Below are 14,271 nucleotides of genomic sequence, written 5' to 3'. Positions count from 1 at the left end.
TCGGTTGCGGGGGTTCAGAGGAAATATTCAATTTATGAGTAGAGTATAAACAGCATCCTTCAAAATAACAGTTTTAGGCACAGATTAGCTCACCGTCCTCATTGCTTCTGATAGGGCTAATCATCACCCTAAATCAGTGTTTCAGCTGAACCTGACATTGGAAATCACATATAATTACACTGATTAATTTTGCTGAAAACATGCAGTGTTTTGCTATAGAAATGTAAACATAATAAGGTGAAAGGGTGATACAAATAGCAAAAGCTGACTGCTGTTCAGGAAAAAACACTCAGGTGCTAAAGACATTTGAGTGACTGCATTTATTGAAACAGCAGTGCCAGTTTCCACATCTGCCTACTGATTTCTCCAAAGAAAGCCAAGGAAAAATGCTGGAAATATGACTCAGGAGTATAGCTGCAACCTATGAAAGGCATCCAATTATTTACATATACATTAGAATAAAAAGAAGTGGAACATTATAAAAGGACTGTTTGAAACAGCACCAGTCCTGCAGCCTGCCTGCATACTGAAGTGCCTGATGCATCCAAAGAAACGGGTAGATCAAACAGGGGAGTCTTGGCAGAGGGAGCTAAAGAGAGAGGCAGCATGGACAGAGGGGGAACTCCAGCAGGCTGCTGGGAGTGACTTATTTAACAACTAGGAGAAGAAACATAAAAGGCAATGCAACACAAGGAGATTGCAAGAGAAAAAAAAAAAAAACACACCTAAAATCAGGAACTCCTCCTTTGTCATCCTTGTGCAACACCAACATTTCAGAAGCTGTAGCAGCTCTAGAAACAGGCTTGTCCTCAGCGCCTAAAGACAAGGTAACAATTTCTACGAGGGGTGAACGGGCCCAGAATTTCAGCAACAAAAGCCTGCTAATTTCACAAAAGAAACCAGCATTAATACATAGCACTGAACACAGAGAGACGCATTTCTTCTTAGCTGCATCTTGCCGCACAACGTTCTGAAAAGCCACCGGAAGAAAATTGCTTGGGTTTCATTTTTAAAGCTGCACTTAACCAAACACTATCGGTCTTCAGACATATTGGCAAGGAAAACTAGCAAATTACTTGTTTTTCCTGTAGCACCTAAAGTTACAACCACTATCTTATCGGTCCCTCGTTACCCAAAATCAACACTTACGGAGCTGATAAATTGCTGTCACCATTGGCAGCGGCTCAAATTGTTTGGATGGTTTGGCTTGTTTACTCACAAGCACAAAACCAACCTACAGAAAGCACCTGCATCCCACAGAACAGTAGGACGTGTTTGATCGAATACAGCATTTTCCAGGGACCTTTCACAGAAATTACAGTGTGCTACATCTTGCTCTCATGAAACAGCATTGCCTTGGTACGGGGCAGCATTCCACCTCCCTAAAGTTCTCGAACCAGGAGTCATATTCTAGTTTCCTACAGAGCATCCCTGCAACAGACAGCTTTGGGTAAGGAGGACCCAGGGTCTGCTCCGTTCTAGCACAAGCCTGGAGGTAAACAGAAGGAAAAAGCAAACACGAAGCTCCAGCTGAGTAACTAACATTAAGTCTGACATGGGGAAGCTGTGATGCATTACTCACCCTAATAAGTTTAATGTATAATTTAGAAAGATATCACCAAAATGGAAAAAGAGGAGCTCTTAAGCAGGTCTGAAGGGTATTCAGCTCAGGCGCTGCACGCAGTCAGTGTTTAAAGGAAGCTGCTAGCCCCATGGCAGAAACCCACCCCTCGCCCAATAATTTGATTTAGATCTATGTCAGCACTGAGGCACTTCAGAAAGAACTCATTCCTTTTCATAGGCCAGATTTAGGCTTTTTATTGAGTATTAGGTATTACCTCCCTGCTTGAAAACCAAAAGCCATCAGATCGGAAGGCCCTTATCCTCCAACTGCTGCTCAGTGTAACGGGCAGCCTCAACTATGCAGTTTGAACCCGCACCTTGGAAGTTGCAAGTAATCCCAAGTTACATTAGAAAGACCTTAGAGGATGCATTGCCACAAATTTGGAAAAAAAAACCCCAAACAAAAAACCCCTAAAAAACCACAACAAGCAAAACCACCATACAGCTCACATAAGACATCAGGTGACTCTATTTTGGTTTAAAAGAGTGTGACAGCCACCTTGCCACAGTATTTTGAAGCACTACTTATCTCGGGGAAAACGAGAGCTTTGCCAGGGCTTAGGGAATCTTCTGCCCTTTCTGCTTCAGAGGGATGGTGCAGAAGAGGGATGCTCCAGCTGCTTCCTGACGAGGGCTGTACGTGGGTGACTGTCAGTCCAGCACCTGCCTAACAGGGGAAGCATTAACAAGGAACGGGTTTTTGCTGGCTGAACTTGCCGTCAGTGTCCCCTAGAGTCCACATTTCAGAACTAATGACTTCTGATACTGCTCATGCAATCACCAGAGCTCCTATGAAAAATATTTTGATGATTAGGGATGCCATTCATTAACAGGATGAATTTGAAGAGCTCCTGGTGGGGCAAGGGCACCCCCAGAACATCTCCCAGCACTAGGCAAACCCACACTGCTGGGACACCGAGGAGGAGATGGTACAGTGGGGTGCCACTCTGTATGGGCTTGTGACTGTGCCTGCTCAAGCCCAGCACGGTGTCAGTTCAGCATCATTTTCTTTCCACTGGAAGATTTCCAGCAATGCTGATGAATCTTTAGCGCTGCTGCCTTGAATTATCTTTGTGTAGCTCACTGCAGCGCTAAGTTAGGGAGCCCAGTCAGGTCTCCAGTGGATGCCCTGGCCTCGCAAGGAAAACCATCACCCCTAATTGGGAAGGACTGGTAGGCTGTGTTTGGGGAGTGCGGCGCCTGCATTTCAGTGCACTCCAGCACTGTCCCGGCAGGGATGCTCCTCCACCCGTCCATGTCCGCATCACGGCTGCCGTGGGTCCCAACAGGTGAATTTCAAGCAAACTAGAAATGACGGATAGCAGCAGGCTAGACCTGAGACGAGGAGGAAATTCATCCACAGAGCCAAAAAAGTGCTGTGGCATAGGAGGGAGGTCACATAGGCGGACACTGACAAAAGGCCCCAAGTGGCCCTGAAAGTGTGGCCAGTCCCAGTAAGGTCCAAGGTTTGACATCCCTTCTGGCAGTCCCCATAACAAGGTTGCTTGTTATTTCTCTGGATGCTCTCACCATCCACGCATATTTTCATTCTATTTTTAAGTTTACCACAGTCAAAAACTGAATGACATCTTGCAGCAGTTTCACAGTATTTCCTTTCCTTAAATCAGATTTGACTTTTGTTGCTGTTTAGTAAAATTCATTGTCCCCTTATTCAGTATTATAAGATAAAAAGAACAGAAGTGTCTTCTCTACAATTCTGGGAACAATTCCTTATCTTACATAGTATTTGTATGACACCTTCTTTTCTCTTGTCTTAGTTAATATCACTCTTTTCAATTCTCTTTACACAGGACCTTTCCAGGGAGTGATCTCTGCTGCCCCCCTCAAATCCGCATCCAACCCTCCCAAATGGGACCGTCAGCATCACCCACAGTGTATCAGACAAGGCTGTGCCACCGCGCTATGTAACAGTATTACAATAGACTTTGTTTTATTCAATCCCTCTGCTTTTTGTTTTTATGCAAACATCTTTTTTTGCTTCTTGACCTCAGTTGCACATTAAGAGAAACATGACAAACCATGACTGACTATTATCTTTAAAAAAAAAAAAAAAAACCAAAAAAACAACCCAAAACCACCAAGCACCTACAGGACTAAGAAACAGCTTTCCAATTTTCTCCCTCTTTCCCAGCTCGCCATTAAAAATACACATTGTAAAAGGTCTTGATTCTTGACGGCCCAGTATCCAGAGCATCCCATGCTCCAACACCGATCTGACCGAAAGGAGTGGCTTCCCGTCCCGGTGGCACAGCTCTTCTGGGCTCCCCTGTCCCCGAGGAAGGCAGAGATGCTTTTCAAGACACATCATCACTGCAACTGCTCCATGAAGTGCTTTATCATACACGTATTTCAAGCTCTTGATAATACTCATGCAGAGATAAGGGAACAGGAACTTGGGCTGCAGTTTTATAACATTTTCCTGATTTCTAGCAGTTTATCTCCAGAAAATATCAATGTGTCTCCCAAATCCTTACACATTAGTACAGCTGGTGGTATCAGCCTTGCCGACCTCAAACAGTACTGCAATAAATTACTCAGAATAATCTGCTCAGAAAGGGAACCCTTGTACCAAAAGCAGTCTACCTCCAACACTCTGAACATCAGGCACCCGTCTTTGCAGTGAAAAACAGAATTTGTTGGGCTGATGTGCTGATATTTACTCAAAGCAATGACCACCCATGCACCTTTCACACAATGACCTTCAACCTGCAGAAGAGCCGACAGCAACCCCGAATTTCCATCCTTTCAGAGGTTACAGTGTGACTGGGAATTAACTTGGCGATGAGCGTTTCACACTGCTGTACAAGCCAGGGCCATGAAACGCCTGGAAGAAAGATCCTGGCTGCTGCTTTGGGCAGCTTTTACAGACCAGCGCTGGACCCGAGGTCCAGCCAGATCATGCAGTACACAAAAAAGGGGCCTGGGACAGAGAGATACTGAACACAAGGGTAATCCAAGCCAATTCATTTAAAAGCACACAGTTGGACCTTGTAATTCTGGATACGGCACAGAGCACCTGGGAACAAACTGTCCCCCTGACACCCCAATGTCCTGCAGCTGAGCAGGACCAGCACCCGACTGCTGCGGATGTGCATATAATCCCCGGCACACTGCTAAAGCCCGCACTCCCTCTGGATACAGAGACTAATCCTTGGGAGCACTCAGAGAGATTTGCAAGGAGCTGTTTTACTTTGCATTGAGCTGGACCAGGAGCGCTCATGCAGCCAGAGCAGTCTGAGCCTGTGCTTTTTTAAAATTTTATTTATTTATTTTTTACAAGCACAGACTGTGCCCACAGAATCTGACACAATTTGAGTTTAGCAATACAATAAAAAATAGCACATCCTTCCCAGAGCTTTTAGACTCAAAATCTCATCAAAAAGAAATGCAGTTTCATAAATTATGCAGCCCTACCCTGCCTATCACATTTGACTGCTGCATAGAATCTCTTCACCTGACAGTGGTTTTAAATTACGAGAGCTGCTTGGCTCCTGGAAAATTATGAGGGCTCCTGCCTTGTGCTGCTGAGAGGGCAGCGCTGCGTCACGTTGCTGGAACCTGCTGAATTCAAACTTACTCGTAGCTAAAGATGACTATTGCTTTTGCTGCAAATGCTCCCGAGTGTTTATCTGGCTCAAAGGGCTAACAGTGCTTCTGCAGCAATATCCTGGCCAAAGCACCCTTTTGGTAGAGTAAAGCAGCTTTCCCTGAAGACATCCGCTGAAGGATGCCGGCCCCAGGAGTGTGGCAGGCAAACACCTGTGCTGGTGCTGGGTGCTGCCCGTGCTACCTGAGCTCACCTGCTAACCAAACGGCACAGCATTTTTCATTGTAGTCAGATCTTGGCATAGCACACAATGAAAGACTTTCAGCATTGCCAGTGTGCTGATTTCAGCAGAGAAGGGAGCTGGGGAGATGGGATTCCTACAGACAAAAATAGAACGTTTTAAAGCTGCAGCAAAGAGAAAGACTGCTGGAACATGGAGTCCTCTTTAGCAGCATCCAGCCAAGCAGCAAGAACCAAAAGGAAACAACCTATAAATAATATAGAGCAGATCCGCTCTGATCCACTAACCTACTTCAGGACAGGTTTACAGTGAAGAACAAAAAGAATTTAAGCTCAATTGTGGTGATTTAGAAAGTGTCTGTACAGCGTTGATGTATATTCCTTGCCCTGGTTTCTCAGCTGGAATTAAAACAGATAACTGATTCCAAGTGCAGGAAAAACAGTCTGTCTGTCTTCTCCGTTTCTTTTTTTGGAGAAGGGAGAGAGTGCATTGCAACTGCCAGCTCTGTATGTTGCGCAGGGAGGCGTGTGCTTCACTGCGTGGGTCAAGAGAAGCGCCCTTGGGGCAGATGAGATCCTGGATGCTGTGACCGAAGCACAACGGGATTAGAGCATCTCCACCAGCACCGCTGCGTCCCCATGGGAAAGGAAAGCAAACACAAATACGTCACCATTTATCAGCTCATAAGAGCTGCCCTGGGATACGCAGCACATGTAATACTCGTGTACTAACAGGACATAACATCAAATAAAGTATGGGTTATTAATTTCCATTATGGAATAACTGATGTTTCTTTATAGTTATTTGATGCTGGGTGGGAGGAGGAAAAAAAAGAAAAGCAAGCTCACCTTTCCTACAGAGTGCAAGGCCATACACAGACATTGCTGAAGCCTTGCTTTCACTATTAGGAAATGCCTTAGGATTGCCAGCTGAAGGCAGGGCGTACCCCTAAGACAGAAACGTTTTTACCAAAACATCCTCTTGTGATGATGACAAGACAAAACCCAGAGAACAGCCCTAATTTTGCTTAAATAATTCTGAGTAGTAATTTCCTGTATGTTTAGATTGAATACAGCAAAATGGTGACCTGTAACTCTTTGCAGGTGCTGCTGGATGCCTCAGTCAAGAAATTCATGGCATAAGACCTCCTCGGTCTTATGTTACAATGTCCTGCCCTCCCCGACCCTGAAACTTTTGAATGAGGTGCCAGACACCATTTAATCACTGGCTAAAAAGTTCTTCAACTAATACCTCCATGTTGCCAAGTACCCTTGGCCCAGGGCCTGCTACTGCTCTCTCTTTTCTTTTTCTATTCATCGGCAACATCTTTATTTTAAGCACATTCCGCCAAGGCAGACTGAGCCTTAAATAACCTCATACTTCATCATTTCTCTTCTTTCAGCAGCTAACTGCCATTGGTACAAGCAGAGGCAGCCAGCTCTGCTCCATCTGAGAAGGGAAGCCATTTGACGTGTTTTGCTTAAGTGCATTTTAATAATGCATTTTGCACGTGAGGAACAGCAAGCTGAAGTGCGGCCGGGGAGCTGGAACACATAGCTAGTCCAAAAGGAAATCTCAGGATGAGCAGCACTTGCATGAACTTTAAAGATTATTAATTACTCTTACTTTCCTGAAAATGCTCTGAAAAATAATGGTGAACATGGTTTGGGCTTAATGAGCAAACATACTTTGTGTTCATTGACATGGGGCAAGTTCTACACAATCGAATCGATGATAGCCTATTTATCTGTTCATTTATTATGCCAGACTCCTCAAACCTGACATGCCTTCTCAGCTTCCTTCTCTTCCTATTTCCCATATATTCCCATTTCCTTTCGACCTGAAGGAGAACTTTTGAAGAGCAGAGCTACCCTAAAGGCATGGAAAACCTCAGTCTGGGTCTTGCAATTTCAGGATTTCAGGTTGCACAGGGTGCGCGCTCTCAGAATGCAGAAGAGAAGCTTCCTTCTGCACTGTGAGCAGCACGTCCTCCCTGCTCCCTGGCTCCGCAGTGCGCTCTCAGGAGGTCCAGGAATTTTAGGAGCAAAATAGACAAATTTAGGTGCAGACCTAACCCCCAACAGCATGCAAAATGAACACAGATGTCCTGCATCCATCCTTAAGCGGAACCTTCCTGCATTTTTCTCTTCCAGTCCTTTCCCGGGATCCCCTAGAGTGGTCTCTGCACCATACAGTCTCACTGTGAGAGGTGGCTGAAACACCACAGATGCAGGGAAGAGTTTCTAGGGGGGAAGGGGGGGAAGTCCTTAAATTAGTTTGCCACAAGTATTTTTGGAGCTAAGATCTGAGTCCAGGTGCCAATTAAAAATATCCTTGTGCAGTAAGATGACATTTGGAGCAGCTGTAAGACAGCCGCTGTTTTTGGTTCCTATGAGAAGGGTATACTGCAGCTGCCACAACCTGCACGGTTTGCTTCAGTTCATCAAGCTAAATCTGCTTGATTATAGATTTGCTAGAATCTATTTTCTGTTTGCTTATAGAAACGTCAGCCACCAAGAAAGGAAGCATCCAGATTCTGGGGAGAAACTGACCCAAAGAGCTTATATCAAAAGTGAACAGCGATGGGCTAGCAGATCCCTGCTTTGAGACCATTTTGATCATTAGAGGCTGGTGTAAGAGAAAAGAGCATTGTGGACATAAGAGATCTCATGTGCGGGTTGTACAAAGGTAACAAAAGCTGGCCACAAGTGCTGTACCTGCCAGTGAAATTCAGCATGCCCCAGCAGAACTGGCATATGGGTGGATGCACATAGTGGGAGGAAGCTGTGGTTGCACAAAGCACGTGCAGGAAGATGGAGCAGGTGCACTACATGCGTGCTTCGCACGTGAAACGGCGTGATTTAGCAGCCCAGTCAGTAAAGAACGGCCTGCAAGAGGCAGATCTCACACCAGTGGTGAGAGTCTGGGGCAGGACAGCCTGCGCCACGCCAGTTCCAACCACTGTGCCACCCCTTGTTCTTGGGACCAGCACCTCATTCGAGAGCCCCGCAGCTCTCAACCACCAACTTACAAACGACGCGCTGCGCATAAAACCATGTGCCGTACAGCCCCAAAGGCTCCAGTCCGCATCAAAAGTGGTAGCCTCATTTTGCCATCAGGTATTTCTTTAGCTCAAGAGAATCCAAAAGTCCCACATTCAAACCTTACTTATGCTCCATATGGTAACACATTCAACCATGTAACAAAATATTCACTCATGTAATTAAGCATTATATCGCATTATTATATATTTTAACGCTCCACACAAGGGAGCAGATCATCTAATTTTGTATGCAGATGTTTCCATTTTCCCAGTCTTTTAACAAAGTTTAAGTAGACACTACTGTTTGGGTTAGGGGATGCCTATGAGTGCTACCAAAGCATGGCTCTTGCAGTGGCAATGCATCTCAGCTCACCAGGGGTTAAACACTGATCCTATCTAGGAACCTTTGGTGGTTCCCACCTGCTGCAAGTCACAGTCCAACTCTCAGACCTTTACTCCTTCAACAAGCTGCAAGATAACCGCAGATACAGCAAAGGCTCAGAGGAGTTGTTCTGCCACGGACCATGCTTGCCTGTCCCTAAAAATCAGTCCCGCTTCACAAAGCTAGGCTTAGGGGTGCCTGGCAAGTAGAGCTTTGGGAAGCAACAGACTGCTGCTTCCGAGGTTGCTGCTACTGAGCTTTTATGCGCTTTTGTAAAACTGTTTTGTAAAGCTGTAAGACTGCTGTGTTTTGCCTACATGACATGAAAATTTGCACATTTGTGTGGGTAGATAATTTCTGTAAAACATTCCCAGTGATTGTGCACAAAGTCTGGCACTTCTCAAACAGATTCCTGCCCTGCTTGAGCACCTGCATTCCTCTTCTCACCTGCTCCGTGCCAGTTTTGGGGTATGCTGCTTCCCTGCGTCACTTGTACTGGATGGGCATCTTAAATTACTGTCTGTACTGCTGCTGAATTCTGCTTTCAACTAACCATCTCTCTGAATAACTAGCTGCGGTACAGTTACAAGCAGCATACATCACAGACCTATAGATGGCATATGAGGCTCAAGCGACATCCTGGATCAGACCTGGGTGTGAAAGCAGCACCCAGCAGCCCAGGGAAGGGAGACTCCATGTTTTCTTCCTGAAATAGCCCAGGGCTGCATACAAACACACAGCAAGCCAAACGTTATGCTTCTGGGCTTTTCTTCAAAATTAAAAACAAAGCCATGCACACTTTTTGGTAAGAGGAGTTAATTTCCAATCTGAGCACGTGGGAGTATGTCCCTAGGGAGCAGCATAATGAAGCCCTGGTGTTGGTTGCAAAACAAATAGATAAATCAACGTTTCAATTTGCTCCACGAGAGCAAATGGGCCACAGTTGCTTAGCAATTCAAGGGACGTGACTGCAGGCTCCTCGCACGCAGCCAGAGACAATACTGATAGTGCTGGGGTTTTTACCATCGTAGAATTAAAATAAAACTTACCTTCTGGTGACAGCAGCAACTCAAGGGCTGAAGGAAGATGCTATTTCCATGCAAAACTCCCTGAAATCCTCAGCTCACAGCTGAGCCAAACAGCAAATACCTTCTGAGAGTATTTTCAAGCGCCGCTTGCATGTCGTAATTAAGGAAGCACCAGGTTCCTGTGGCTTGTAGGAAAAGTCATCTCAATAGCAACACAGAGACTCTATAGCCACACACATTTGGACAAAAGAGGACACCACATTTATTGCCAAATCTCCCTCCCAAGGCTGCCCAGGTACTGGACCAGGGCAAGGTTTATAAAGGACTGACACAGCTATGCTCTGTATTACAGTAATTGGATCTCCTGAATGCTCTAAATCCATTCAGGTGCAGTGATGCCAGTAAAACTTAGAGCTGAAACCAGCTCCAGGTGCCTTCTCAGACAAGCAGACCTCTGGTGAAGGTGAGATCTGCCTGGTAGTTTTGGCTTAGGATGGGACCGTTTCAGACAAGCTGCTGATTTCTTTATAATGAGAGAAGGAAAAAAAAGATTTAATTAAAAAAAAAAAAAAGAGAGATCCTAGGTATTTCCCTGGCTAACAAGGTCTAAGCAGTCTTGCTCTCACACTGGTCTTGTACTCAATTCCCCCGCAGCCCATGCTGCAGGTAATTTACTGGGTCCTTTGCTTTTTATTGCCTGTGCCACATTAAGGTTTGCTGGCCCCACGCAAGCCCCAAGTCCGTACGACCTCGCACCTGCCTGCTCCGGGGTTGTGCCATCCTTTCCACTGCCGCCTGCCTGCCAGAAGCGGTTGAAGAAATTGGTCGGGTACCTCCACTTCCATCTGAAGGCGGTTTGTTTTTTGTTTTTTTGCAGGACCCCACAAAGGTACCCACAGCCTACCCCAAGAACAACCAAACCCAAAAAAGCTCCAATGCACCCTAAAGCCAAACAACCCTCCATGCAAAACAAAAAAGCCAAATTTTAGCTATGCACTCCTGGGTTTTTCTGATTAGAGGAGCTTGTGCTAAACACTTTTAAAACCTCTTTTGGCCCCAGGTAATTCCTGGCATAATAGCCTTGCTGGTAAATTGGTTTTGGGGGGCAGGGGACTTGGGCAAACTAACTCCCTGTATTTTGCTGCCAGGTCTGTAACAAAGAAATGCTCCATTGTTTGAGAATATGGTAATCTCTCTCTCTCAATCAAACCTGAAATCACAAAAACACATTCCCCCCTTAATTCAGTTTAAACCCTGAGCTGTTCCCCAGGTAATTAATAATGTTTGCAAATGTGCCTCCTTTGAAGGAATATTATCATAGTTCAGGTGACAAGCTCAGACTCGTATTCCTCTTTATAATTCCTAACATCTACTCAGGCAGCATTAATTGGATTCAAAGCAATTACACAGGAGTCATGTTGGCCACTTTATATTGAATTCTAAAAGAAATCTTGCTTTGCACTGCTCTGAGCCGCGGTGCCAATTCCCACCCTTTCCCCTCCTGGCTGCCTGGTGGGCACCCGACAAGAGGCACCAGGGCAGGCTGCGCTTTGGCTTTGCCGACGCAAAGGAGCTGAATTCATTGACTGTAGATTGATGCCTGTAGCGTAGTTTTTATTATTACATGCGGAAGGACCGTGAGATGGAGACTGGTCATCTGAGGTGATAAACGGGCAGTCCCCCTCTCTGTGCAGCACCTGCCCTAGGACAGAGGAGTCGCAGCGGCAATTAAGGATGCGCACCATGTCATTTTGTACTCGGGGACAACGCACCACGCATTTGTGTGATCTCCCTCGTCCTGGAAAGCCACAAAGCATTTTTGGACATTCCAGGAACAGACTTGGCACCGGAAGAAAAAAACATAAAAAAGGATGTGTGTCTCTGTATAGTGCTGATCCATTTCTCTGGGCTCAAACGAGAAAGTTCCTCGGTTGTTTTGCTGATGTACAGACACACACACGTAGCCAAGCAAAATAAAGCCAACACAAGGGCCTGATGGAAGCGTGCCTGGGAAATGTCTGGAGCAGGGACTGCTGAGAAGTGCGTAACATTGGAAGAAAACCAGTGTGATGCTCCATTCACTTATTTCATAATCATGAAAGATATCCAATACGTAATCCAACAGAATTTGAGGATCCTGGCTGGTACCAGGAACAGGCAGCCAAGCCTGAGTCTCATAAACTCTGCTGTAGTATCTCTGGCTGATTGAACATGTTTTTTTACTGCAAAGAATAAGCTTTAAATTAAATTCCACTCTTTGTAAACAAGATGCACTGTTTCACTCAGGTCTATTTTCTCTTTTCTCATTAGAGACTATGAAACAAAAGAGATCATTTTAATAGCAAGTCCAACACGTAGCGTCCATTTACTCCCAGAGCTGCTGGGCAAGTCGTGCTGCCAGACCTGGCAAGGCTACCTGAGTCCCAAACGCTTTCCAGGAAAGGGCTGTGAATGACCCAACGCCCGGGATGGGGACGAGGGCTGGGAGGAAGGCTCAAAGCATCCCTTCAGACAGCAAGGGGTCAGGGCCACCCCTGGGGTCCCAGCCAACAGCGCTCCAAACCCAAGGTCAGAGCAGCCAACGCTCTGGGCATGCCATCAATGTGGGGGCCCCGAGAGAGCAGAAAGGCTGTTGGAGGGATGAGGAAGAAGCGGCTGGGGTCAGGGGGTGCCAGTGGACCTGCCGGGGATGGAGCAGGGCAACCTCGAGAGGTGGCAATGGGCTTGCCAGAGCACAGCCAGAGCCTCGTGCGAGGGACTGGGGGCACAGGAACCTGGAGGTCGTGGCAGTAATATGGCATTAAACCCAAGGAATTGCAAACCGATTTGGCGGGGCTTTTACACCATACCTTTTTCTGAAGTAGAGGAAGTTAAACCCAGCTCTGAGCCATGCTGATGGCTTTCAAAACTGTAATACATTGTCTGTAACATTGGCACTCCAATTATCCTCAGGAACGTGCAAATAATCAACATTTTGCAGTGGTTTCCAGTGTGCATTGTGCACCTGTAGAGGAGGGATCTGCAGAAACCGCTCTGATAGAGTTAATGGACTGCTCTGCCAGAGCCTATTTAAAATTCCAGGCAGTGCTAATTTAGTTTTAATGGGCACAAATTCAATTCCAATGGCTAAAGTATGCAAATAACAAATAAAAGGGAACCCCTGCTCCAGCAGCTGCCGGAGAGAAAACGAACAGCCGCCCAGCTCCCCACCTTGCCCCGCGCCGCTCCCTCCCCACCGATCCTCTCCAGCAGAAGCTGACCCCGTGGCCGCGCGGGGGCTCTGCTGGCAGAGATGGGGCTCGCCCCCACACCACTGGCTGATGTATTTATTTGCTGATGAGTGCAGAACTGACACTAAAGGGCCCTCAATAATACCAAGCCTCATTAAATTTTAATCAGGGCAGCCTCACGCTCACTCTTCAAACACCAAGACTTTCTGAGGGAGGAGATGCTGCAGCAGGGAGCCTCCGGCAGGGCAGGGGATGCCTTGGGAAGATCCTTTGCAAAGCACGCACCGTTGTCACCCTGCCCATTGGACCTGGAGGAGATGGGCTGCTACCGTGAGATGCGGCACTAGCGTCACTCCGACCCTCCTGTTTTGTCAAACCGCTGCCCCCTTGTTGCAGGGAATCCCATGCAAAAGGCAGTCTTTCCCACGGTGTCTTACAGGAGCCGACAGAAATGATTTTCTGCTTTGAGCAATACAACAAAGGGCTTTTGCTGTAAGCTTGAACTCTGAGCTACAAATAGGACAGATTTGGCTGATGCTCAAGACTTGGTCACCTCCGCACAGCCCAGGAAACAGCATTGTTAGCAACGCCTTCCCAGTTGGGAGGCATCGGCGCCAGGAGTCGTTCATGGATAAGCTGGAGCAGCATGCGTACGTTTGTATGCATTTGTGCCCTTATCCCGAGGGCTGGAAACATACGTGAGAATACAGAGATAGGCGCATAAGAAATCCTTTTCTTCGTGCTAAATATCATATTGGCACAACATGGTAGATGCAACACAGTCAGATCCATTCAGAGACTACTTGCAAGCAAACCTGGAGGTGATGTTAATAACCTGCTAGCTATCATTGTAGCTACACCACTCGTTCATTGGGAAAATGTAAAAAATAAATAAAGAAGTTAGAGACAATGAACCAGCAGAGACCAGATCAGAGGAATAAACAACCAGCAAACCCCAAGCTGTTCTTCAGGTGAGTACAGGTGGGGTATCAGAAAGGAGCTGGAAAAAGGCCAAGTCTCAGGTTTGCCACAGCGCGACACACCAGAGCGGTTGAGCAAACCTGTTAGAGGGACACTGACATCGTGGCAGGAGTTTTGTGGGTAGCAATCAAAGATCAGGTTTCCCCAAACTGAGGTCCATTTTCCATGCTGCTGC

General features: G+C 46.4%; 1 protein-coding gene across 8 annotated transcripts in view; it reads right to left on the bottom strand.

Annotated features, from left to right (window-relative positions):
- The window catches only part of CAMTA1 (calmodulin binding transcription activator 1), a 325,037-nt gene that overhangs the window by 81,619 nt on the left and 229,147 nt on the right, over positions 1-14,271 (bottom strand). Inside the window, exon 1 of one of the 8 annotated variants that reach the window (XM_087755021.1) lies at positions 9,907-10,151. The exons of the other annotated variants lie outside the window; for them this stretch is intronic. The gene's annotated coding sequence lies outside the window, so the exon portion shown is untranslated. Of the gene's footprint in view, positions 1-9,906; positions 10,152-14,271 lie in introns of those variants that run through there. 8 annotated transcript variants of the gene reach the window in all.

This window comes from Nipponia nippon, unplaced genomic scaffold (genome assembly GCF_047370975.1).
Source record: "Nipponia nippon isolate SJK-2023a ecotype South Korea unplaced genomic scaffold, ASM4737097v1 scaffold_19, whole genome shotgun sequence".
Taxonomy (NCBI): domain Eukaryota; kingdom Metazoa; phylum Chordata; class Aves; order Pelecaniformes; family Threskiornithidae; genus Nipponia; species Nipponia nippon.
This window is presented reverse-complemented; position numbering and strand designations above follow the sequence as displayed.